The sequence below is a fragment of the Rhinoraja longicauda genome, chromosome 19, assembly GCF_053455715.1.
Source record: "Rhinoraja longicauda isolate Sanriku21f chromosome 19, sRhiLon1.1, whole genome shotgun sequence".
Classification (NCBI taxonomy): Eukaryota; Metazoa; Chordata; class Chondrichthyes; order Rajiformes; family Arhynchobatidae; genus Rhinoraja; species Rhinoraja longicauda.
The window spans coordinates 27,815,933-27,840,915 of NC_135971.1; the positions used below are offsets into that span (position 1 = coordinate 27,815,933).

Sequence of the window (24,983 nt, forward strand, 5' to 3'; positions counted from 1 at the left end):
GAAAACCCACATGGTCACGGGGAGAACGTACAAACTCCTTCCAGACAGCACCTGTAGTTGGGATTGAACCCGGGTCCCTGGCACTGTGAGGCAGCAACTCTACCACTGCGCCAATAAGCCCTGACCAATAAAGTCAGGTTCACTAATCTTACCTTGAGTGCTGAGATCTTGCGTTCCTGATTGTCCATAATCGCAGTAAACACGGCCTTCCTCTCCTTCAGGCTGGCGAGAGAGGTCTTCAGTTCATTCTGGAATCACAGCGAAATCGTTAAATAAAGCTGTTGGGAAAAATATGACATTTGGACAAATATATGAATAGGAATGGTTTGGAGGGCTATGGGTCAAATGCAAAGGACTTGCCTATAGACAATAGACAATAGGTTTAGGAGGAGGCCATTCAGCCCTTCGAGCCTGTACGCACCACCATTCAATGCGATCATGGCTGATCATTCTCAATCTGTACCCCGTTCCTGCCTTCTCCCCATACCCCCTGACTCCGCTATCCTTAAGAGCTCTATCTAGCTCTCTCTTGAATGCATTCAGAGAATTGGCCTCCACTGCCTTCTGAGGCAGAGAATTCCACAGATTCACAACTCTCTGACTGAAAAGGTTTTTCCTCATCTCAGTTCTAAATGGCCTACCCCTTATTCTTAAACTGTGGCCCCTTGTTCTGGACTCCCTCGACATTGGGAACATGTTTCCTGCCTCTAACGTGTCCAACCCCTTAATAATCTTATACGTTTCGATATTTGCCAATTAGTTCAGTGTAGGCAGGGTGGGCTGAAGGGCCTGTTTCATTGTTCCTAATGGAACGATCTGTTAGTTTAGTTTATTTATTGTCACGTGTACTGATACATTGCAAAGCTTTTGTTGCGTGCTGTCCAGTCATCTGAAAGCCAATACATGATCTGCCAGTGGAAGTAGTTGGCGCAGGCATGGTAGCGCAGCGGTAGAGTTGCTGTTTTACAGCGAATGCAGCGCTGGAGACTCAGGTTCGATCCTGACTACGGGTGCTGCACTGTAAGGAGTTTGTACGTTCTCCCCGTGAACCTGCATGGGTTTTCTCCGAGATCTTCGGTTTCCTCCCACACTCCAAAGACGTGCAGGTTTGTAGGTTAATTGGCTGGGTAAATGTAAAAATTGTCCCTAGTGTGTGTAGGATAGTGTTAATGTACGGGGATCGCTGGGCGGCACGGACTTGGAGGGTCGAAAAAGGCCTGTTTCTGCGCTGTATATATATGATATGATATGATATGATAGGTACAAAAGCAATCTTTAAGAGGCACTTGGAGAAGTAAAGAGGGGAGAGAAGTAAAGAGTAAAGAGGGGGGATGTAAAATGGGCAAATGGAACTAGCTTGGATTGGACATCTTGGATAGCATTGTCAAGTTGGGCTGAAGGGCTAATGTCCATGTTGTTTGTCTCTGTTGCTCTACACATTTCAGGGTAAGAGTTGTTCTATCTCATCAAACTCACCAGGAAGGCCGGCTCCGTCCTGGGGGTGGAGTTGGGTTCATGGGAGGGGGTCTTGGAGGGGAGGATGCTCATCAAACTGTGGAGCATCCTGGACAATACAGCTCACCCCCTGCATGACACATTGGCCAACCTGAGGAGCACCTTCAGCAACAGACTGGTCCCACCAAGATGCAGCACAGAACGCCACAGGAGATCCTTCTACCCTGTGGCTATCAAACTGTACAACTCCTCCCCCTTCTGTCGTGGGGTAGACTGGGACTGAGACTGACTCCCCCACCCAAACTTTGCACATCCCCCAAGCCTTTCCGCGCATCACTTTAATTTCATGTTTCATGTCTGTGTGTTTTATGACTGTTGGCAGATCAATTTCCCTCCTGGGATAAATAGTTTTTATTTTATTTTAATTTACAATAGGTGCAGGAGGAGGCCATTCGGCCCTTCGAGCCTGTACGCACCGCCATTCAATGTGATCATGGCTGATCATTCTCAATCAGTACCCCGTTCCTGCCTTCTCCCCATACCCCCTGACTCCACTATCCTTAAGAGCTCTATCTAACTCTCTCTTGAATGCATTCAGAGAATTGGCCTCCACTGCCTTCTGAGGCAAAGAATTCCACAGATTCACAACTCTCTGACTGAAAAAGTTTTTCCTCATCTCCGTTCTAAATGGCCTACCCCTTATTCTTAAACTGTGGCCCCTGGTTCTGGACTCCCCCAACATTGGGAAGTTATATCGGATCGTATCATATCGTATCGTATCACTGATTTAAAAGTCAAAAGGGGAACCTGAGGGATAACTTTTTCTCACAGAGGGGGGTGGGTATCTGGAATGAGCAGAGTGGTGGAGATTGGTACAACTACAACATTTTAAAGATACTTGCACAGGAACATGCATAGGAACGGTTTAGAGGGATCTGGGCCGGGCTTGGTTAAGCAACTGGGTCAGTATGGACAAGTTGGGCTGAAGGACCTGTCTCCATGGTGTATGACTGTGAATCTAAATATGTCTGGATAGTGCTAGTGTGCGGGGATTGCTGGTTGGCGCGGTGGAGCGAAGGCCTTGTTTTAGATAAACTAAACGAAAGGATAACTTGTATAAGAACTTTTTCAGTCAGAGAGTGGTGAAGGTGTGGAATTCTCTGCCTCAGAAGGCAGTGGAGGCCAGTTCGTTGGATGCTTTCAAGAGAGAGCTGGATAGAGCTCTTAAGGATAGCGGAGTGAGGGGGTATGGGGAGAAGGCAGGAACGGGGTACTGATTGAGAGTGATCAGCCATGATCGCATTGAATGGCGGTGCGTACAGGCTGGAAGGGCTGAATGGCCTCCTCCTGCACCTATTGTCTATTGTCTATTGTCTATAAACAGAGACAGAGGCTCTGGGGACAAATGAGAAAGGCAAGGTCACCGAGCTGTGATTTTGGAAGGGTCTTTAAAGAGCAGAGCGCAGTGTGGTTGTGGAGAAGAGGGCAGTGGCAGCTGATGGCACAGCTGCTGTTGGGGAGATTGGCGAGAAACGCAGGGCCAAGGGAAAGGAGCCAGCATGAGAAGATAACATCAAATGTTGCATTCAAATAAAAAGAATAAAATTTAAAATAAAATTTTAAAAAATAAAAAATCACAAGGTTAATCCCCAGGATGGCCCGGACTGTCACATGAGGAAAGATTGGGAAGACTGGGCTTGTTTAGAAGGATGAGAGGGGATCTTATAGAGACATATAAAATTATAAAAGGACTGGACAAGCTAGATGCAGGAAATATGTTCCCAATGTTGGGGGAGTCCAGAACCAGGGACCGCAGCCTAAGAATAAAGGGGAGGCCGTTTAAAACTGAGGTGAGAAGACACTTTTTCACCCAGAGAGTTGTGAATTTGTGGAATTCTCTGCCACAGAGGGCAGTGGATGGATTTAAGAGAGAGTTAGATAGAGCTCTAGGGGCTAGTGGAATCAAGGGGTATGGGGAGAAGACAAGCACGGGGTATTGATTGTGGATGATCAGCCATGATCACAATGAATGGCTCGAAGGGCCAAATGGCCTCCTCCTGCACCTATTTTCTATTTTTCTATGTTTCTAAAAGCACACACAGTGATGCAGCGGGTAGAGCTGCTGCCTCACAGCACCTGAGACCCAGGATTGATTCTGTGTCGGAGGGAATTGCAGATACTGGTTTAAACCGAAGATAGACACATAAAGCTGGAGTAACTCAGCAGGACAGGCAGCATCTGTGGAGAGAAGGAATGGGTGACGTTTCGGGTCGAGACCCTTCTTCAGATCTTGGGCATTGTGGTAAGCACATTCTCCCTGTGGCTGCGTTGGTTTTCTCTGGGTGCCGAAGATAGACTCAAAAAGCTGGAGTAACTCAGCGGGTCAGGCCGCATCTCTGGAGAGAAGGAATGGGTGACGTTTCGGGCCGACACTATTTCTCACACATTTCAGATGCATGCGGGTTTGTAGGGTAAATGGCCGTCTGTAAATAGACCCTGATGTGGATAGGAAAGTGGGATAACATGGAACTAGTGTGAATGGGTGAAGGTCGGCATGGGCTCGGTGAGCTAAGGGGAAGGGGCCTATTGGCACTCTGTATCTGAAACCTAACTAGGAGCCAGAGGAGGCCACTCGGCCCCTCAGGACTGTCCCACCATCAGTATGATCATGGCTGATCTGTTTGGGGAGTCATCCCCTCTTCTGTGCACGGTCCCGTAATCCCCAGATCTTCCAGAAAAGCCTCCACTTCCTCCTTAAATAACCCGTGAACGTCTGGGGCAGAAAATTCTGGAGGTTCACCATTCAATAGACAATAGACAATAGACAATAGGTGCAGGAGTAGGCCATTCAGCCCTTCGAGCCAGCACCGCCATTCAATGTGATCATGGCTGATCACTCTCAATCAGTACCCCGTTCCTGCCTTCTCCCCATACCCCCTCACTCCGCTATCCTTAAGAGCTCTATCCAGCTCTCTCTTGAAAGCATCCAACGAACTGGCCTCCACTGCCTTCTGAGGCAGAGAATTCCATACCTTCACCACTCTCTGACTGAAAAAGTTCTTCCTCATCTCCGTTCTAAATGTCCTACCCCTTATTCTTAAACTGTGGCCCCTTGTTCTGGACTCCCCCAACATTGGGAACATGTTTCCTGCCTCTAATGTGTCCAATCCCCTAATTATCTTATATGTTTCAATAAGATCCCCCCTCATCTTTCTAAATTCCAGTGTATACAAGCCTAATTGCTCCAGCCTTTCAACATACGACAGTCCCGCCATTCCGGGAATTAACCTAGTGAACCTACGCTGCACGCCCTCAATAGCAAGAATATCCTTCCTCAAATTTGGAGACCAAAACTGCACACAGTACTCCAGGTGCGGTCTCACTAGGGCCCTGTACAACTGTAGAAGGACCTCATTCCCAGTGAACAGTTCCTATACAGTCCTCAAGTTTAAAAGACTACCATCTAAGTGCACAGATGTGTTTGTTGAAGGTAGACGCAAAATGCTGGAGTAACTCAGCAGGACAGGAGAGAAGGAATGGGCGACGTTTTGGGTGGAGACCCTTCTTCAGACTTCTGTACATCGGCGAGACCAAACGCAGGCTCGCCGATCGTTTCACTGAACACCTCCGCTCAGTCCGCCTTAACCAACCTGATCTCCCGGTGGCTCAGCCTTCAACTCCCCTCCCACTCCCAATCTGACCTTTCTGTCCTGGGCCTCCTCCATTGTCAGAGTGAGGCCCAGCGCAAATTGAAGGAACAGCATCTCATATTTCGCTTGGGCAGCTTACACCCCAGCGGTATGAACATTGACTTCTCTAACTTCAAAAAGCCCTTGCTTTCCATCTCTTTCCGTACTCCCCCCCCTCCCAGTTCTCCCATCAGTCTTACTGTCTCCGACTACATTCAATCTCCCGAGATGCTGCCTGACCCGCTGAGTTACTCCAGCATTTTGCGTCTACCTTAGTTTTAAACCAGCATCTTCAGTTCTTTCCTACACACAGATGTGTCTGTTGTGCAGGTTGTTCTGCTATAAGACATGTTTCCTTACCACAAATACACGCAAACTTCTGGAGTAACAGCGGGACAGGCAGTATCTCTGGATAGAAAGAATGGGTGGCGTTTCAGGCCAAGACCCTTCTTCAGACCATTTGCCACATTTTCCATACATAGAAACATAGAAAATAGGTGCAGGAGGAGGCCATTCGGCCCTTCGAGCCAGCACCACCATTCATTGTGATCATGGCTGATCATCCACAATCAGTAACCCATTCCTGCCTTCTCCCCATATCCCTTGATTCCACTAGCCCCTAGAGCTCCATCTAACTCTCCCTTAAATCCATCTATTGATCCATCCCAAGGATCAATCTCGTGAACCTATGCTGCATTCCTCAAATTAGGAGACCAAAACTGTACACAATACTCCAGATGTGGTCTTACCAAAGCCCTATACAACTGCAGAAGAACCTCTTTACTCCTATACTGAAATCCTCTTGTTATGAAGGCCAACATGCCATTAGCTATCTTCACTGCCTGCTGTACCTGCACGCCAACTTTCAGTGACTGGTGTACAAGGACAAGATTTTCAAAGTCTACAGAGAGACTTGGGCCTTTTGGAAGGGTGGGCTGAAAGATGGCAGATGGAGTTTAATGCTGATAAGTGTGAGGTGCTGCATTTTGGTAGGACAAATCAAAATAGGACGTACAGGGTAAATGGTAGGGAATTGAGGAATGCACTGGAACAGAGGGATCTGGGAATAACTGTGCATTGTTCCCTGAAGGTGGAATCTCATGTGGATAGGGTGGTGAAGAAGGCGTTTGGTATGCTTGCCTTTATAAATCAGAGCATCGAATATAGAAGTTGGGACGTAATGTTAAAATTGTACAAGGCATTGGTGAGGCCGAATCTGGAGTATGGTGTGCAGTTCTGGTCGCCAAATTATAGGAAGGATGTCAACAAAATAGAGAGAGTACAGAGGAGATTTACTAGAATGTTGCCTGGGTTTCAGCACTTAAGCTACAGAGAGAGATTGAACAGGTTGGGTCTTTATTCTTTGGAGCGCAGAAGGTTAAGGGGGGACTTGATAGAGGTTTTTAAAATTTTAAGAGGGACGGACAGAGTTGACGTGGGTAGGCTTTTCCCTTTGAGAGTGGGGAAGATTCCAACAAGGGGACATAACTTCAGAATTAAGGGACAAAAGTTTAGGGGTAACATGAGGGGTAACATTTTTACTCAGAGGGTGGTGGCTGTATGGAATGGGCTTCCGGTGGAAGTGGTGGAGGCAGGCTCGATTTTATTATTTAAGAGTAAATTAGATAGGTATATGGATGGGAAGGGATTGGAGGGTTATGGTCTGAGAGCAGGTAGATGAGACTAGGACAGAGAAAGTGGTCGGTGTGGACTGGTAGGGCCGAACGGGCCTGTTTCCGTGCTGTAATTGTTATATGGTTATATGGTTATTGCTGCACTTCCCCCTTACCTAACCTGACACCATTGAGATAATAATCTGCCTCCTTGTATTTGCCGCCAAAGTGGATAACCTCACATTTATCTACATTATACTGCATCTGCCACGCATCTGCCCACTCACTCAACCTGTCCAGGTCACCCTGCAACCTCCTAACATCCTCTTCACAGTTTACACTGCCACCCAGCTTTGTGTCATCTGCAAACTTGCTAGTGTTACTTCTAATTCCTTCATCCAAATCATTAATATATATGGTGAACAGTTGCGGCACCAACACCGAGCCTTGCGGCACTCCACTCGCCACTGCCTGCCATTCTGAAAAGGACCCGTTTACTCCTACTCTTTGCGTCTTGTCTGACAACTAATTCTCTATCCATGTCAACACTCTACCCCCAATACCATGTGCTCTAATTTTAGTCACCAATCTCCTGTGTGGGACCTTATCAAAGGCTTTCTGAAAGTCCAGATACACTACATCCACTGGCTCCCCTTCATCTATTTTACTTGTCACATTCTCAAAGAATTCCAGAAGATTAGTCAAGCATGATTTCCCTTTCATAAAAATCCATGCTGACTTGGACTTATCCTTTTGAGGAAGGATATTCTTGCTATTGAGGGCGTGCAGTGTAGGTTTACTAGGTTAATTCCCGGAATGGCAGGACTGTGATATGTTGAAAAGACTGGAGCGACTAGGCTTGTATACACTGGAATTTATAAGGATGAGAGGGGATCTTATCGAAACGTATAAGATTATTAAAGGGTTGGACACATTAGAGGCAGGAAACATGTTCGCAATGTTGGGGGAGTCCAGAACAACGGGCCACAGTTTAAGAATAAGGGGTAGGCCATTTAGAATGGAGATGAGGAAAAACCTTTTCAGTCAGAGAGTTGTGAATCTTGGAATTCTCTGCCTCAGAAGGCAGTGGAGGCCAATTCTCTGAATGCATTCAAGAGAGAGCTAGATAGAGCTCTTAAGGATAGTGGAGTCAGGGGGTATGGGGAGAAGGCAGGAACGGGGTACTGATTGAGAATGATCAGCCATGATCACATTGAATGGCGGTGCTGGCTCTAAGGGCCGAATGGCCTACTCCTGCACCTATTGTCTATTGTCTATTGACTATCTACTGTGTACGGTTGTTCTATCCTAGCCTCCCTGCCCTTGAGGGACTGCAGCAAAGGTTCAGCGGACTGGTTCCGGAGACGTCGGGGTTTCCATCAGTGGAGAGATTGGGTTGACTGAGGTGTCTTAAATCATGAGAGGAACAGATTGGGTGGACGCACAGGGTCTCTTGCCCAGAGTAGAGTAGAGAACAAGAGGGCATAGGTTTCAGGTGAAGGGGGAAATATTTATAGGAATGTGAGGGGTAACTTTTCAACACAAAAGGTGGTGGGTGTATGGAACAAGCTGCTAGTGGAAGTAGTCGCAGCAGGGACTATCCCAGCATTTTAAAATATTTTAGACAGGTACATATATAGGACAGTGTTAGAGGGATATGGACCAAACACAGGCAAATGGGACTAGTATAGACCCGTTGGCCAGTGTGGGCAAATTGGGCCGAAGGGCCTGTTTCCACGCTGTATCACTCTATGACTGGCACTACTCTTTAGACCAGAGCTTTCCAAACTGGGTGTTGCCTGTAGTGAGTAGGTGTGTCGCGAACGTAAGGGGAAACTATGTGAAGTCGCAGTCCATTTGTCTTTTGTGTTTTTGTGTTGTTTTTTGTCTTAATTGTTTAGATGTAATGTAGTGTCTTTTGTGCTTGGGTACTATGTGTGGGGAGGGGTGGGGGGGTAACTGGAAAATTGTCTCTTCTGAATGGGACATGACCTTTTATCTTCTGGGTCGTGTCTCCTTTCCCGCTGCGGCCGACCATTGGCCAAACACCTGGAGCTGGCGGCCTCCAGCTGGGACCACCTGAGCTCGGGTTCGCAGAGCCCACAGACTGTACTCACCACCTGCGGCCGCGGGCCGTGTGAATATCGGAAGCTCGCAGGCCCCTGGGTGGGGGCCGACATCGGGAGCTCCGGCAGCGGCAGCATCTTCGCCCGCCCCGAAACTTAAAGAAAACATCTGACTATAAAGTTATACCACACTTGACATTAGCAAGTATCATCAGGGTGGCACGGTGGCGCAGCGGTAGAGTTGCTGCCTTACAGCGAATGCAGCGCCGGAGACTCAGGTTCCATCCTGACTACGGGCGCCGTCTGTACGGAGTTTGTACGTTCTCCCTGTGACCTGCGTGGGTTTTCTCCGAGATCTTCGGTTTCCTCCCACACTCCAAAGACGTACAGGTTTGTAGGTTAATTGACTGGGTAAGTGTGTAGGATAGTGTTAATGTGCGGGGATCGCTGGGCGGCGCGGACTCGGTGGGCTGAAGGGCCTGTTTCCGCGCTGTATCTCTAAATCTAAAAAAAAATCTAAAAATCAGTCTCGTCTGGCTGTTCTAAGTGGGTGCAAAGCGTAATTGTTCTCTCACTTTATCATTGCTGGAGTGCTGGTGCTGTTAATTTCATGTTTAGTTACTCTTAAAACTTTATAATAAATTCGCACAGTTTTATTCATTAATTGCATTTGAATTACCCGTAAAATGGATAAGTTTCTAATTAAGAAAAGAAAAGCTGGTGAAGATGATGTTGACAATGAACAGAATATAGAGGCTATAGAGGAAACTACTCAAGAATCAACTGTTGAACAGTCTGCATTAGTGGGTAAGAAGTGTACAGGAAAAATTTCCAAGCCTCGTTTATACAATAAAGATTATATGAAACTGGGGTTCACATTTTCTGGTAATGAAAAGAATCCTTGTCCCCAGTGTTTAGTTTGTGGGAATATACTTGCAAATGAAAGTATGGTACCAAACAAATTAAAGCGTCATTTTACCTCAAAACACAGTCATTTGTCAGAAAAATCAGTAGAATATTTTATTGAGCTTTCAAAATCTATAAAGAAGCAGTCTGCAACATTCACCAAGAGAATGAAGACATCGGAGAAAGCTCAAGAGGCAAGTTACTTGGTTGCTCAAATAATTGCCAAAAACAAGGAGCCACACACTATTGCCAAAACCACTAAAAAGGAATCTTGCAGTGCTATTGTTCGAACAATGTTTGGGCCCGAATTTGAGATAGAAGTTAATAAAATCCCTTTGGCAGATAACACGATTGGAAGACGTATTAAAGACATGTCTGATGACATTAAGCTGCAAATGAAGGATATTTTTCAAGACGATAATATGATGTTTACATTGCAATTGGACGAATCAACAGATGTAAGTGGGTTAGCACAATTACTGGTTTTTATACATTTCATTCATAATGACAGAATTATTGAGCAATTCTTGTGTGGTCAAGAACTTCCAATGAGAACTACAGGTGAAGACATATTTAAAACTTTAGATTGCTTCATGAAGGAAAGTAATTTGCCATGGATAAATTATGTAGGAATATGCACCCTCAATGGTTGGTTCAACAAAAGGTCTTACAGCCTTAGCAAAGAAAGAGAATGAAAATATAACCACTCATTGCTTTTTACATCGCAAAGCACTATTGGAAATGAATTAAGAAAAGTTATGGACAAAGTGGTTCAAATGGTCAATTACATTAAAAGTAGACCTCTTAAAACAAGATTATTTGCTCTTATTTGTGAAGAAATGGGGGCAAAGTTTAAAAATCTTATACTACACACAGAGGTTCGGTGGCTCTCAAGAGGTCAAGTGTTTTGTCTTGTATACGAATTAAGGGAAATGATGCTTAAACTTTTTGAGGAAAATCAGCAAAATGAATTCTGCGATCTAATTCAAAACAAACTTTGGTGCACAAAATTGACATATCTTGCTGACATATTTGAACATTTGAATAAAATAAACACCAATATGCAAGGGAAAGGAGAAAATATCTTAACAGCGATGGATAAAATTAGTGCTATGAGAGACAAGATAGCAATTTGGAAAAGAAAAGTGAAAGAAGGAAATTTTGAAATGTTTTCCAAAACCGCTGAATGCGAGCTAAAATGTGATATCAGCTCGCTAATTGTTGACCATTTAACATTGCTCGAAGAGAAAGTTCATCATGACTTCCCAAATGTTGAAATCAAAGACTATGATTGGATCAGAAATCCATTTTTTTTTCAACTGCAACAATTAACTTTTCACTTATTGAAGAAGAAGAATTTGTTGAAATAAAAAATGATCGGAGTCTGTTAATGATGTATGAAGAGGATGACTTGGACTGCTTTTGGATTCGCGTTTCAAGAATGCATCCAAACATAGCTAAAAAAGCGTTAAACATTCTTCTGCAGTTTTCTACTACATACATTTGTGAAGTATCCTTTTCAACAATGACAAACTTAAAGTCACTGAAACGTGGAAGCTTAAAAATTCTTGATGACGAAATGCGAGTGTCTTTATCTAATATTCCACCAAATATTCAAAAGCTGTGTTCATCCCATCAAGCTCATATATCTCATTAAAATGGGAGGTTATTGGGTTTATTCAAAAATTTTAATTCTTGCACATATTTACATCGTTACTCATAAATAGGGCTCAGAAAAAATACGGCTGCCGTATTTATTTTCAAAAAGCCGTAAAAACCCCATAAAAATATATTAAACCCTTCGAAACTTACAAATGAAAGTTTTCAAAAAAATGTATTTAAACAAATTATGAAACAGAAAGTTCAAAATAATTTTTTTAAATGCAAAATTTAATAGAAAAAGATGATTATCTATGCACATCGTTCGGTAGTTGATGCAATTTCAAGATTAGAAAATAATAATTTCTCAACTGTTGAACAAAAAGATTTTTGAAACTGTGGAAAGTCAAATTCTTCCAAATAATGATTATAGTATAAAATTTTCAAGAATTTTACCCAGAAATCCCAATTTAAATTATTTTAGAAAATTTAACATTTTAAAATGTAGTAAAAATGAATTAATTGTTGCGTTTGTGCCATTGGTGTTGTGAGAAGTTTTTCAGTATATAAAGATTTACTTGCTGATGATAGGAAAAGTTTATCACAAGAAAACCTTCAAAAATGTCTGTTCTTGCATTTTAATTCATTGATTAGTAATTAAAGAAATTGCAGGATTTTTTCCATTAAAAAACCATCTTTTTTTTTTTTTTTTCCGTTTATTTTCCGAGTCCGACTCATAAATGATAACAATCACAGTAATCTTGTTAATGTATCTTATTATCTTACAAATCATTTATATTTAAATATATAAATGAAAGGTTTTCATGAGATATTGCGTGACGCCATACATTTCATTATTAAAATGTATTTATGTGTCCGTATAAGGGGTTGGTTTAACCTCCGGTTTGCCAGTAAAACTGAATTACTGTGTCGCGAAATGATGTATGTTTAAAACGTGTGTCACTAACAGGAAAAGTTTGGAAAGCTCTGTTCTAGACCATGGAAGATCTTGCACCGCACAAGGGTTGGATCAGGTGGCACAACTATACACTGTACTCCAGGGTAGCTCTCACTAAGGTCCTCCATAATTGCAGCAGCTCATCTCAACATGAATCCTCCTGTAATCAAGGCCAACAGTATTGGGGTTGTGTGGTAAGGAGGTCAGTATTGGGGTCGCCGAGTGCTGGGGTCAATGTTGGGGTGAAGTAATGAGATGATTATTGGGGGAGCGGGGGTGCAGTGGGACAGATACTTATGTCGGGTGTCTGGCCATGACATTGGGGCGGTGTCGGACCCAGACTCAGCGAGACTGGACCCGAGAGGGAGAGTCCCGGGAGAATGTCTAGAGAGGGAGGTGTCCCGGGAGAGGGGTGTCCTGGGAGAGGGGTGTCCCGGGAAAGGGATGTCCCGGGAAAGGATATTCCGGTAGAGGGGTGTCCCAGGAGAGGGGTGTCCTGGGAGAGGGGTGTCCCGGGAAAGGGATGTCCCGGGAAAGGATATTCCGGTAGAGGGGTGTCCCGGGAGAGGAAATTCCCGGGAGCGGGATATCCAGGGAGAGAGGTGTCCTGGGATTGTGTGTCCCGAGAGAGGAGAGTCCCGGGAGAGGGGTGCCCTGGGAGACGGGTGTCCCGGGAGAGGGGGTCCCGGGGACAGGGGTGTCCCGGGAGAGGGGTGTCTCGGGAGAGGTGTTTCCCGGGAGAGGGGGGGGGGGGGGTCCCGTGAGGTGTGTGACCCGGGAGAGGGGTGTCCCGAGAGAGGATATCCCGGGAGAGGGTATCTCGGTAGAGGGATGTCCCGGGAGAGGGGTGTCCCGGGAGAGGGGTGTCCCGGGAGAGGGGTGTCCCGTGAGATGTGTGTGCCGGGAGAGGGGTGTCCCGGGAGAGGGGTGTCCCGGGAGAGGGGTGTCCCGGGAGAGGGGTGTCCCGGGAGAGGGGTGTCCCGTGAGGTGTGTGTGCCGGGAGAGGGGTGTCCCGGGAGAGGGGTGTCCCGGGAGGTGTGTGTGCCGGGAGAGGGGTGTCCCGGGAGAGGGGTGTCCCGGGAGAGGGGTGTCCCGGGAGAGGGGTGTCCCGGGAGGTGTGTGTGCCGGGAGAGGGGTGTGTCCCGTGAGAGGGGGGTGTCCCGGGAGAGGGGGGGGGTCCCGGGAGAGGGGGGTGTCCCGGGAGAGGGGGGGGTCCCGGGAGAGGGGGGTGTCCCGGGAGAGGGGTGTGTCCCGTGAGAGGGGGTGTCCCGGGAGAGGGGGGTGTCCCGTGAGAGGGGGGTGTCCCGGGAGAGGGGGGTGTCCCGGGAGAGGGGGGTGTCCCGGGAGAGGCGATGCTCCGCTCCTACCTGATAGAGGCGGATGGCGTCGCTGACGGGGCTGATGGAGTGGCCCGAGTGGCGGTCTCCCTGCACACACAGCCGGCACAGGGGCTTCTTGTCCTGGGCGCAGTACAGCTCCACCCCCTCGCCGTGCTCCGGGCACTCAGCTCCGGCCCGGTGCCCCCCGCCGCCCGCTGCCCGCGGCATCGTGCACTAGTAGCCCGGTAACCCGGGACCGCTGCCCCGCACTGACCAACCCGACCCCTCTCCTCTCCCTCTCCCCCCCCCCCCTCTCCTCTCCACCCCCTCCCCTCCCCTCCCCTCCCGGCCTCACCTGTCACTGGGACTGTCTCCCCTCCCCTCCCCTCCCCTCTCTGTCCGCCCCCGACCAGCGGCCGCTGCCACTCCGGGCTCAAAGCCGCCGAGCCTTTCATTGTCAGAATCACCGGGAACAGAACCAGGACATTCGTGCTTTACCGCAGCTGTACACGCACCCCTGTCCCGGGACCCCCCTCCCCCAGGCACCCTTCTCCCCGGGACCCCACTCTCCCCGGGACCCCCCTCTCCCCGGGACCCCCCTCTCCCCGGGACCAAGTAGCAAGACGAGAACGCGGTCTGAGAGATGTGGGTCTTTGATAATATTGGCTACCCTTTTGAAGTATTTTTCTTCCTGTAGATCCCTTCGATGGAGGGGAGGTCAATACCTGTGATGGACTAGGCAGCTAGGCAGTGCTGTCCACTTTCTGCAGCCTCCTTCCTTGCTGGGCATTTGAGTTGCCAAACGAGGCCCTGATGCAACCAGCCAGTATACTCTCCACCATACATCTGTACACCTGCAACGGAGTAATTGTCAACGTACAATTACTCTCCTCAATCTTCTGCAGAAGAAGAGCAGGGGTACCTGGAAGTTCATGATAAATTAGGCCGTAGTCAGCATAGCTTTGTGAAGAGGAGGTCTTGCCTGACAAATGTGCTGGAATTCTTTGAAGAAGTAAATAGCAGGACAGACAAAGGAGAGTCAGTAGATGTTGTTATCCAGATTTTCAGAAAGCCCTTGATAAGGTGCCACACGTGAGGCCGCTAAGGGAGATGAGAGCCCACGGTATCAGAGGGCAGACACTGGCATGGGTAGCAGGTTGGCTGGATGGCAGAAGACAAAGGGTGGCAATAAAGGGGGGCTTTCTCTGGTTGGCCACCAGTGACTAAAGGAGTTCTGCTGGGCTCAATGCTGGGGCCGTAACTCTTCACGTTGTATATTAATGATTTAGACAAGGATCGAAGGCTTTGTGGTCAAGTTTGCAGATGATATGAAAATTGGTGGAAGGGCAGGTCGTGTAGAGAAAGCAGAGACTCTGCAGAAGGACTTATCATATCATATCATATATATACAGCCGGAAACAGGCCTTTTCGGCCCTCCAAGTCCGTGCCGCCCAGTGATCCCCGTACATTAACACTGTCCTACACCCACTAGGGACAATTTTTACATTTACATTTACCCAGCCAATTAACCTACATACCTGTACGTCTTTGGGGACTGGTTGGGAGAGTGGGCAGAGAAGTGGCAGATGGAATATAATGGAGCAAAGTGTGGAGTCATGCATTTTGGTCGTAGGAATAAAGGCGTAGACGATTTTCTAAATGGGGAGAGAATCTGGAAATCAGAGGTGCAAAGGGATTTAGGAGTGCTGGTGCAGGATTCCCAAAAAGTTAATCTGCAAGTCGATTTAGTAGTAAAGAAGGCAAATGCAATGCTAGCATTTATTTCAAGAGGCCAAGAATACAAAAACAGGGATGTAATGCTGAGGCTCATTTGGAATATTGTGAGCAATTTTTTGCACCATATCTGAGGAAGGATGTGCTGGCTCTGGAGAGGGTCCAGAGGAGGTTTACAAGAATGATCCCAGGAATGAGTGGGTTAACATATGATGAGCGTTTTACGGCACTGGGCTTATACTCACTGGAGTTTAGAAGAATGCTGGGGACCTTATTGAAATGTACAGAATGGTGAAAGGCTTGGATAGTGTGGATGTGGAGGGATCTTTCCACTCGTGGGAGAGTCTAGGACTAAGGGCCATAGCCTTAGATTTAAAGGATATTCTTTTAGGAAGACAAGGAGGAATTTCTTTAGTCACAGGGTGGAGAATCTGTGGAATTCCTTGCCACTGAAGGCTGTGGAGACCAAGTCAGTGGATATTTTTAAGGCAAAGATGGATTCTTGATTAGTACGGGTGTCACTGGTTTTGGGGAGAAGGCAGGAGAATGGGGTTAGGAGGGAAAGATAGATCAGCCATGATTGAATGGCGGAGTAGACTTGATGGCCCAAATGGCGTAATTCTCCTCTTATCACTTATGACCTTATGACATTAGTGGGCTTTCTTCAGTAATGACATCAATGTGCAGGGCCCAGGACAGATCTACAGAGACACCCAGGACATAAGCTGATGGCTCTCCCACTGCCAGTCCTCTGACATGCATTGCAGGTAGCCGGAGAACACAACACCTACTTGGAGTTTGGAGTATTGACCGCGTTCTGATCGCTACTCTACGGAAAGGATGCGATAGTGCTAGGGAGATTGCAGAGCAGATTCACCAGGAAGTTACCTGGGACAGACTGGTTATGTGAGGAGATTGGACAGTCTGGAGCAGAGGAGTCTGAGGGGAGAACTGATAGAGGTGCATTAAATATGAAAGGCATAGACAAGAGAGATTGCTATAAACCTTTGCCATGGCAGGGGAACAAGTGGACATACATTTAAGGTGGGATATAGGAGATTTAATGGGATTGAACAGCAAGTATTTTTCCACAGAGAGCGATTGATATCTGGAACATGCTGCCAGAAGAGTCACAATTATTATTTTAAAGAGACATTTAGACTTAAACAGGTACGGTAAAGAACTAATGTATGCAGCTGGGCTTAGTGTAGAAGGGCAAAGATGTTGGCATGGGCATGGTGGAACGAAGGGCCTGTTTCAGTGCTCCATGACTCCATGACTCAATGTATTCTCTTTTAGCATTCCGAGTCATTGAAGCGAAAACCAACAGGTGTAGGAAATACTCCACAGGTCAGGCAGCATCTGTGGTGAGATAAGAAGAGATGGTGTTCCAGGTCAGAGAAGGGTGAGTGACCTGTATCTGATGGGCTGTGTGCTCTGGGTTCTGAACCTTTCATGTTTATTCTTAGTTTGTCTTCTGCTGCCTAGAAACTCTGAGTAATCGTGCAGCTGTTAGAAGCAATGCTACCAGTGACACAGAGACTCACATGGAAACAACTCCAGTGTTGTTTGTTGACTCGTGTTTAGCAGAGCTGCTTTTCTCTTAATGCTGGCATTGACCCTTGTTATGTAGATGGGGAGATAGAGTGGTACACGCGATGTGCCTTATCTACACCCTCTGATATCTCCCTCAGAGAAGGTCAACTGTTGAGTGGTGCACCTGTTGGGTGCCATTCACAAACCAATATCACAGCAAGCCTGCCTTTTAGCCGTCTCTTCAGCTCATGGGTTTTTATGTTGGCAGAGAACATCACAAGGTCATAAGTGATAGGTGCAGAATTAGGCCATTCGGCCCATCAAGTCTACTCCGCCATTCAATCATGGCTGATCTATGTCTCCCTCCTACCCCATTCTCCAGCCTTCTCCCCATAGAACTGTGCAGCACAGGACAGGCCCTTTGGCCCACAATGTCTGCACCAAACATGATGGTAGGTTAAAACTTCCATTGCCTCCGCCTCCAGGCCTATTTCTCTGGGATGGAATCCTCAACTCCCAGTGACGACCCCTTCTCCTGTCTCCAACACTCCCCTCCTCATGGCCTCCCCATCATGGACTTCTTCCCTCTCTGGACCTTTGTATTTCCAAACGTCGGTGTGACACCAACCATCTTGGCTTCTGCACTCACTCAGTAACATTCCCAACACTGTTATTAAACCCGCCGACAAGGGAGGCGTTGTTGTAGTTTGGCGGGTTGACCTCTACTGTGCTGAGGCCAGGCACCAGCTCCCAGACACCTGCTCATACCTACCCTTGACCATGATGCCACAGATGAACACCAGGCCATCATCTCCCAGGCTGTCTCTGATCTCATCACCTCTGGCAATATCCTCATCTACAGCTCCAACATCATCCCCAGCCCCGCACTGCCCACCTCTACCCCTCCCCAAAATCAACAAGCAGGACTGCCCCAGGAGACCCACCGTCTCCACCTGCTCCTGCCCCACTGAACTCATGTCCAAATACCTTGATTTTATCTTTCCCCCTGGTCCAGTCCCTCCCGACCTTCATCTGTGATATCTCACATAGAGTCATAGAGCCATAGAGTCCTACAGCACAGAAAGAGTCCCTTCGGCCCATCGTGTCCGCGCCGCCCGTTACCAAACACAGTCTAATTTTAATCCCATTTTCCCGCATTTGGACCGTAGCCCTGAATGTTGTAGCATTTCAAGTGCCCATCCAAATGCCTCTTAAACGTTGTGAGTGTTCCCGCCTCCACCACCACCCCAGGCAGTAAGTTCCAGACTCCAACCACCCTCTGGGTGAAAAAGTTCTTTCTCACATCCCCCCGAAACCTCCCTCCCCTTACCCTGTATCTATGTCCCCTCGTTGTTGAACCTTCCACCAGTGGAAGAAGTTCCCCGCCATCTACCTTATCTATGCCCCTCATGATAACATATAACAACATATAACAACTACAGCATGGAAACAGGCCTGTCCGGCCCTACCAGTCCACGCCGACCATTCTCCCTGACCTAGTCTCATCTACCTGCACTCAGACCATAACCCTCTAATCCCCTCTTATCCATATACCTATCCAATTTACTCTTAAATAATAAAATCGAGCCAGCCTCCACCACTTCCACCGGAAGCCCATTCCATACAGCCACAACCCTCTGAGTAAAGAAGTTCCCCCTCATGTTACCCCTAAACCTTTGTCCCTCAATTCTGAAGCTATGTCCCCTTGTTGGAATCTTCCCCACTCTCAAAGGGAAAAGCCTACCCACGTCAACTCTGTCCGTCCCTCTCAAAATTTTAAAAACCTCTATCAAGTCCCCCCTCAACCTTCTACGCTCCAAAGAATAAAGACCCAACCTGTTCAACCTCTCTCTGTAGCCTAAGTGCTGAAACCCAGGCAACATTCTAGTAAATCTCCTCTGTACCCTCTCCATTTTGTCGACATCCTTCCTATAATTTGGCGACCAGAACTGCACACCATACTCCAGATTCGGCCTCACCAATGCCCTGTACAATTTCAACATTACATCCCAACTTCTATACTCGATGCTCTGATTTATAAAGGCAAGCATACCAAACGCCTTCTTCACCACCCTATCCTTGTACAACTCGATCATGTCCCCTCCCAGCCTTCTCTGCTCCAGGGAAAACAACCCCAGTCTGCTCAGTCTCTCCTCATAGCCGAGGCCCTTCATCCCTGGCAGCATCCTGGTGAATCTCCTCTGCACCCTCTCCAAAGCTATCACATCCTTTCTATAATGTGGTGACCAGAACTGTACACAATACTCCAGCTGTGGCCTCACCAGTGTTCTGTACAGTTCCATCATTACCCCTCTACTTTTATATTCGATGCCCCGGCTAATGAAGGCCAGTAACCCATATGCCTTTTTGACCACATGCCCTTCAACACTTCAATGACGTTCAATTCCCAGGCCCTGGGTCACTCATCTTCACTGTGGGCGTTCAGTCCCTCTACACTTCCATCCCTAACAGGAGCGTCTTGAACTGAGACCCAACCAATTTCCCTCAACGAACACTCTCCTCCGCCTGGCAGAGCATTCTCACTCTAACCACCTCTATTTTGACTCCTCTCATTAATTACAATGTTTCATTCTTAATTGTTTACTGTATATCATGTTGTTACTTGCGAGCAAATTCCTTGCATGTATACATACTTGGCTAATAAAATTTATTCAATTCAAATCAATTCATTTTCTTCAAGGCAAATGTGTAGCCATGCACACTTGCATGGGCCACTTATTCCAGCCTTTTTGCAGTTACGTTGAAGTCATTTGGACACTTGTTTCCAATCACCGAGTCCCATATTTCCCTTTCATCTCCCCTCCTTCTCCACCCACCATCCCCCATCCCCTTCTACCTGTATCCCTCCTTCTGCCTTTACATTTCACTCCTCCTCTCCACTCCTTGTCTGACACCCTTTCATCCCGTTTTCATCTCCACAGCTGTTGCCACATACTCCACCCGTCTACCAATCAATGCCCCCACTCACCCGCCAGACTTTGCCCTGCACCCCCTCCTCTTTTTTCAAGCTTTCTCTACCCTACTCGAATAAGTTTGAAGAAGTGTCCTCACCCTAAACATTGCCTGGCCATTCCCAGCATGGATGCTGCCTGACCCAAAGAATTAATCTAGCATTTTGTGTTTTGGATACATTAATCTAATCTCCTCTGCCTGCAAGTGATCCATATCCATGTACATATCTAAAATCCTCTTAAATGCTACTACCACCACCCCTGGCAGTATTACAGGCACCCACCTCCCTCTGTAAAAACCTCTCCTCTGTAAAAACCTCTATAAGCTCAAGCCCTCAAATCCTGGCAACATCAAACTGTGCCTGCAGACTGACTCATTGATTTTAGCACTGATCACACAGATCTGACAAGAAGTTCTCACACTGGTCAAATGACAGGCTGGATGGAATCACAGTTACCGTGTCTGTGAGACCAACAAATGAGTCATGAGGGTGAATACAGTGGTCATTTCAGTGGGAGGTGTTAAACAAAGAAAAAAATTGGTGCAGGAATAGGCCATTCGGCCCTTCAAGCAAGCACTGCCATTCAATATGATCATGGCTGATCATCTACAATCAGTAACCCGTGCCTGCCTTCTCCCCATACCCCTTGATTCCACTAGCCCTTAGAGCACTCTCGAACTCTCTTTTAATTTCATTCAGTGAATTGGCCTCCACTGCCCTCTGTGGCAGAGAATTCCACAAATTCACAACACTCTGGGTGAAAAAGTTTTTTCTCACCTCAGTTTTAAATGTCCTCCCCTTTAATCTTAGGCTGTGGCCCCTGGTTCTGGACTCCCCCAACATTGGGAAAAAATTTCCTGCATCTAGCTTGTCCAGAATTGAAAGACACAGCAAGGAAACAGGCCCTTCAGCCCACCAGGTCCACATCAACCATTGATCAACCATTCACACTAGTTCTATGTTATCCACTTTCTCATCCACTGGCTACACACTAGGTGCAATTTACAGAGGGTCAATTACCCCACAAATCCGTATGTCTTGGGGTGTGGGAGAAAAGTGGGGCACCTGAAGAAACCCATGTGGTCACAGAGCGAACATGCAAACTCCTCAGAGACAGGTTAGGATGGAACCTGGGCCTCTGGTGCTGTGTGGCAGTGGCACTACCTACTGCACCGCTGTGTGCTGTGTGACTCCACGACCAGCTGGTTGATGTCTGATGTCCATGCCAGTTATCAATGGGAATTTTTTAACCCGGGTTCGATCTTAACCACGGGTGTTGTCTGTACGGTGTTTGTACATTCTCCCTGTGACCGCTTGGGATATCCGGTGCTCCGGTTTCATCCCACACTCCCAAGACGTACAGGTTTGTGGGTTAATTTGGCTTTGCTAAAAATTGTACATTGTCCCCAGTGTGTAGGATAGTGCTAATGTACTGGTCGGCACAGCGGTCGGCACAGACTCGGTGGGCCGAATGGTCTGTTTACATAGAAAACATAGACATAGAAAATAGGTGCACCATTCGGCCCTTCGAGCCAGCACCGCCTTTCATTGTGGTCATGGCTGATCGTCCACAATCAATAACCCGTGCCTGCCTTCTCCCCATATCCCTTGATTCCACTAGCCCCTAGAGTTCTATCTAACTCTCTCTTAAATCCATCCAGTGATTTGGCCTCCACTGCCCTCTGTGGCAGAGAATTCCACAAATTCACAACACTCTGGGTGAAAAAGTTTTTTCTCACCTCAGTTTTAAATGGCCTCCCCTTTAATCTTAGGCTGTGGCCCCTGGTTCTGGACTCGCCCAACATTGGGAAAAAATTTCCTGCATCTAGCTTGTCCAGTCCTTTTCTAATTTTATGTTTCTATAAACATATGTTTCTGTTTCTGCGCTGACTAAACTAAACTCTGCATCTAGCATTGACCAAATCCTCATTGTTTATTATTTAATTTCAGAACGATACTTTATTAATAATATGCCATTTATTTCATATATTGTCTTTCAATACATCAATGCTACTCAACCAAAACATCACGAGGTGTTTAAGACACTGATACATACCTGGTAGTATTCACACCTCTCATTATACATCACAACCTTGCCACTTATGTGACCCCCCCGGGATCATAAGGTCATGTGACAAGAGCAGAATTGGCCTTTCAGCTCATTAAGTACGCCGTCATTCAATTGTGGCTGATCTATCTCTCCCTCCAAACCCCATTCTCCTGCCTTCTCCCCATAACCTCCGACTCCTGTACTAATCAAGAACCTATCTCTGCCTTAAAAATATCCACCTCCACAGCCTTCTGTGGCAAAGAATTCCACAGATTCACCACCCTCTGACTAAAGAAATTCCTCATCTTCCTAAAAATATGTCCTTTCATTCTGAGGCTGTGCCCTCTGGTCCTAGACTCTTCCACTAGTGGAAACATCCTCTCCACATCCACTCCATTCAGGCCTTTCACTGTTCGGTAAGTTTCAATGAGGTCCCCCCTCATCCTTCTAAATTCCAGTGAATACAGGCCCAGTGCTGACAAACACTCATCATAGGTTAACCCACTCATTCCTGGGATCGTTCTTGTAAACCTCCTCTGGACCCTCTCCAGAGCCGGCACATCCTTCCTCAAATATGGGGCCACAATTACTCACAATATTGCAAATGCGGCCTGACCAGCGCCTTATAGAGCCTCAGCATCACATTCCTGCTTTTGTATACAAGCCCTCTTGAAACAAATGCAAGTAATGAGTTTGCTTTCGTTATTACCGAATCGACTTGCAGAATAACTTCGTTATTACCGAATCAACTTGTTGGGAATCCTGCTGTTGAACTCCAACTAAACTCTGAACTATGAATTGTCTTGGTTGCAGCACTAAGGAGATTTTGTTTTGTTTTGCAATGTATCATTTTTTAAATTGAATGAACTTATTTTATTTGTTTGTTTCTATTGTCCATTGAGTACTATGTTTACAAGCCTATTGCACTGCTGCTGCATGTAGAATTTATCAGTTCTGTTTTGGTACATTTGACAATTAAACATCTTAATGCTTGAAAGGATGTTGAAGCCTCCAGACAGAATGTGGAGACTCTCTCCACAATCCTCCCCTGATCTCATCATGAGTTGCACCTGCATTCACTTTGCTCCCCCTCACCAGTCCAGGTTATATGCCTGCTATCTATGTTCACGCCCTGCTGACTAATCAGTTCTGCATTCCGTTGGTTATGTTTGCGTTTGGATTTTGGTTTTGTCTGGGTGTACCTGCATTCGAGTCCTGTCCTTTCCTGGGCCTTCTGACAAAGGATGAGGATCACGGGAGCCAGGTTGGAAGAGATCCAGTGGAAATGTCCAGGTGGAGCCCATGCTCTAATTCCATGTGGGAGCCACGGAAAATGCCTTGATTCAACATGAGAACATGTGCCTCACCTTCTACCCATTCATGGGATCATTTGTCCTTTGTAACTTAACTCACGGAGATGGAGTCTTCACAGAATCCTCACCAATCTCCATTGTCTCTGTCTGAACTCCTACTGCTGCTACTGTCAGGCAAGAGGGACAGAAGCCTAAAGTCCCACACCACCAGGTTCAGGAACAGCTATTTTCCTGCAACCATCAGGCCTTTAACTGAAGACAGACACAAAATGCTGGAGTAACTCAGCGGGACAGGCAGCATCTCTGGAGAGAAGGAATGGGTGACTTTTCAAGTCGAGACCCTTCTTGAGACGTTATTCCTAATCCTACTCAGCAACGGCACAGTACGGACACCTCTTGCATTGTCATGGACTTTATATTATAATTGTATTTGTACTCATGTCTTGTTTGAGCAGGCTTTCCTGAATCGTACAGCATATGTAATTTTGTGATAATTTATGTTTTTTGCGTGTCATTCGAGTCCAAGTGCCCGTGATGCCGCTGCAAGATTCACGTGGTATCTGTACCTCACTGTACATAAGCAGTTATTCCTCTTCTCCAGCTAGCCTATCCTGCGGGGTTCCACAAGGCTCCATCCTGGGCCCCATTCTCTTCTCTCTATACATGCTCCCCCTTGGCCAAATCATTCAAAGGCACGGCATTTATTTCCACTGCTATGCCGATGACACTCAGCTTTACCTCCCCCTGAAACACAACAACCAGTCAAATTTAAACAGCCTCTTACACTGCCTTGAGGACATAAAATGTTGGATGGCACAGAACTTCCTCCAATTAAATGAGAGCAAGTCTGAGGTCATCCTATTCGGCCCCCCTCCCCCCGACTCCATCAAATCGATAACAGGCAGTCTTGGAAGTCTATCCTGCCTAGTCAAACCGCATGTCAAAAACCTCGGCGTGATATTTGACTCTGCATTAAAGTTTGACAAGCAAGTCAACGCTGTGGTAAAAGCCAGCTTCTTCCAACTTCGTACCATAGCTAAAATCAAACCTTTCCTCCAATTCGACGACACTGAAAAAATCATTCACGCTTTCATTTCCTCCCGCCTAGACTACTGCAACTCCCTATACACTGGGATCAGCCAATCATCCCTGTCCCGCCTGCAACTGGTCCAAAACGCCGCAGCGAGACTCCTGACGGGTACCCGTAAAAGGGACCACATCACCCCGATTCTGGCCTCTCTCCACTGGCTCCCTGTACGGTACAGAATCAACTTCAAGCTCCTCCTATTCACATATAAAGCCCTAAATGGACATTCCCCCCCCTACATCAAAAATCTTCTAACCCCCCTCTCTAACTCCAGGTCCCTCAGGTCGGCCGACTTGGGGCAACTCACTATCCCGCGGTCTAGGCTTAAGCTCAGGGGTGACCGCGCTTTTGCGGTTGCAGCTCCTAGACTGTGGAACAGCATCCCTCTCCCCATCAGAACTGCCCCCTCCATCCACTCCTTTAAGTCCAGGCTCAAAACCTATTTCTACTCCCTAGCGTTTGAGGCCCTCTGAGGGGGCGCTGTGAACTGTTTTGTATGTGTGCCATTGTCTGTCTGTCTGTCTGTCTGTCTGTCTGTCTGTCTGTCTGTCTGTCTGTCTGTCTGTCTGTCTGTCTGTCTGTCTGTCTGTCTGTCTGTCTGTCTGTCTGTCTGTCTGTCTGTCTGTCTGTCTGTCTGTCTGTCTGTCTGTCTGTCTGTCTGTCTGTCTGTCTGTCTGTCTGTCT

At 47.0% G+C, this 24,983-nt stretch overlaps 1 pseudogene; it reads right to left on the minus strand.

Moving 5' to 3' along the window:
• The window catches only part of LOC144602744 (nuclear factor 7, brain-like), a 35,010-nt pseudogene extending 21,177 nt beyond the window's left edge, over positions 1 to 13,833 (minus strand).
• Positions 13,834 to 24,983: the final 11,150 nt, after the last annotated feature.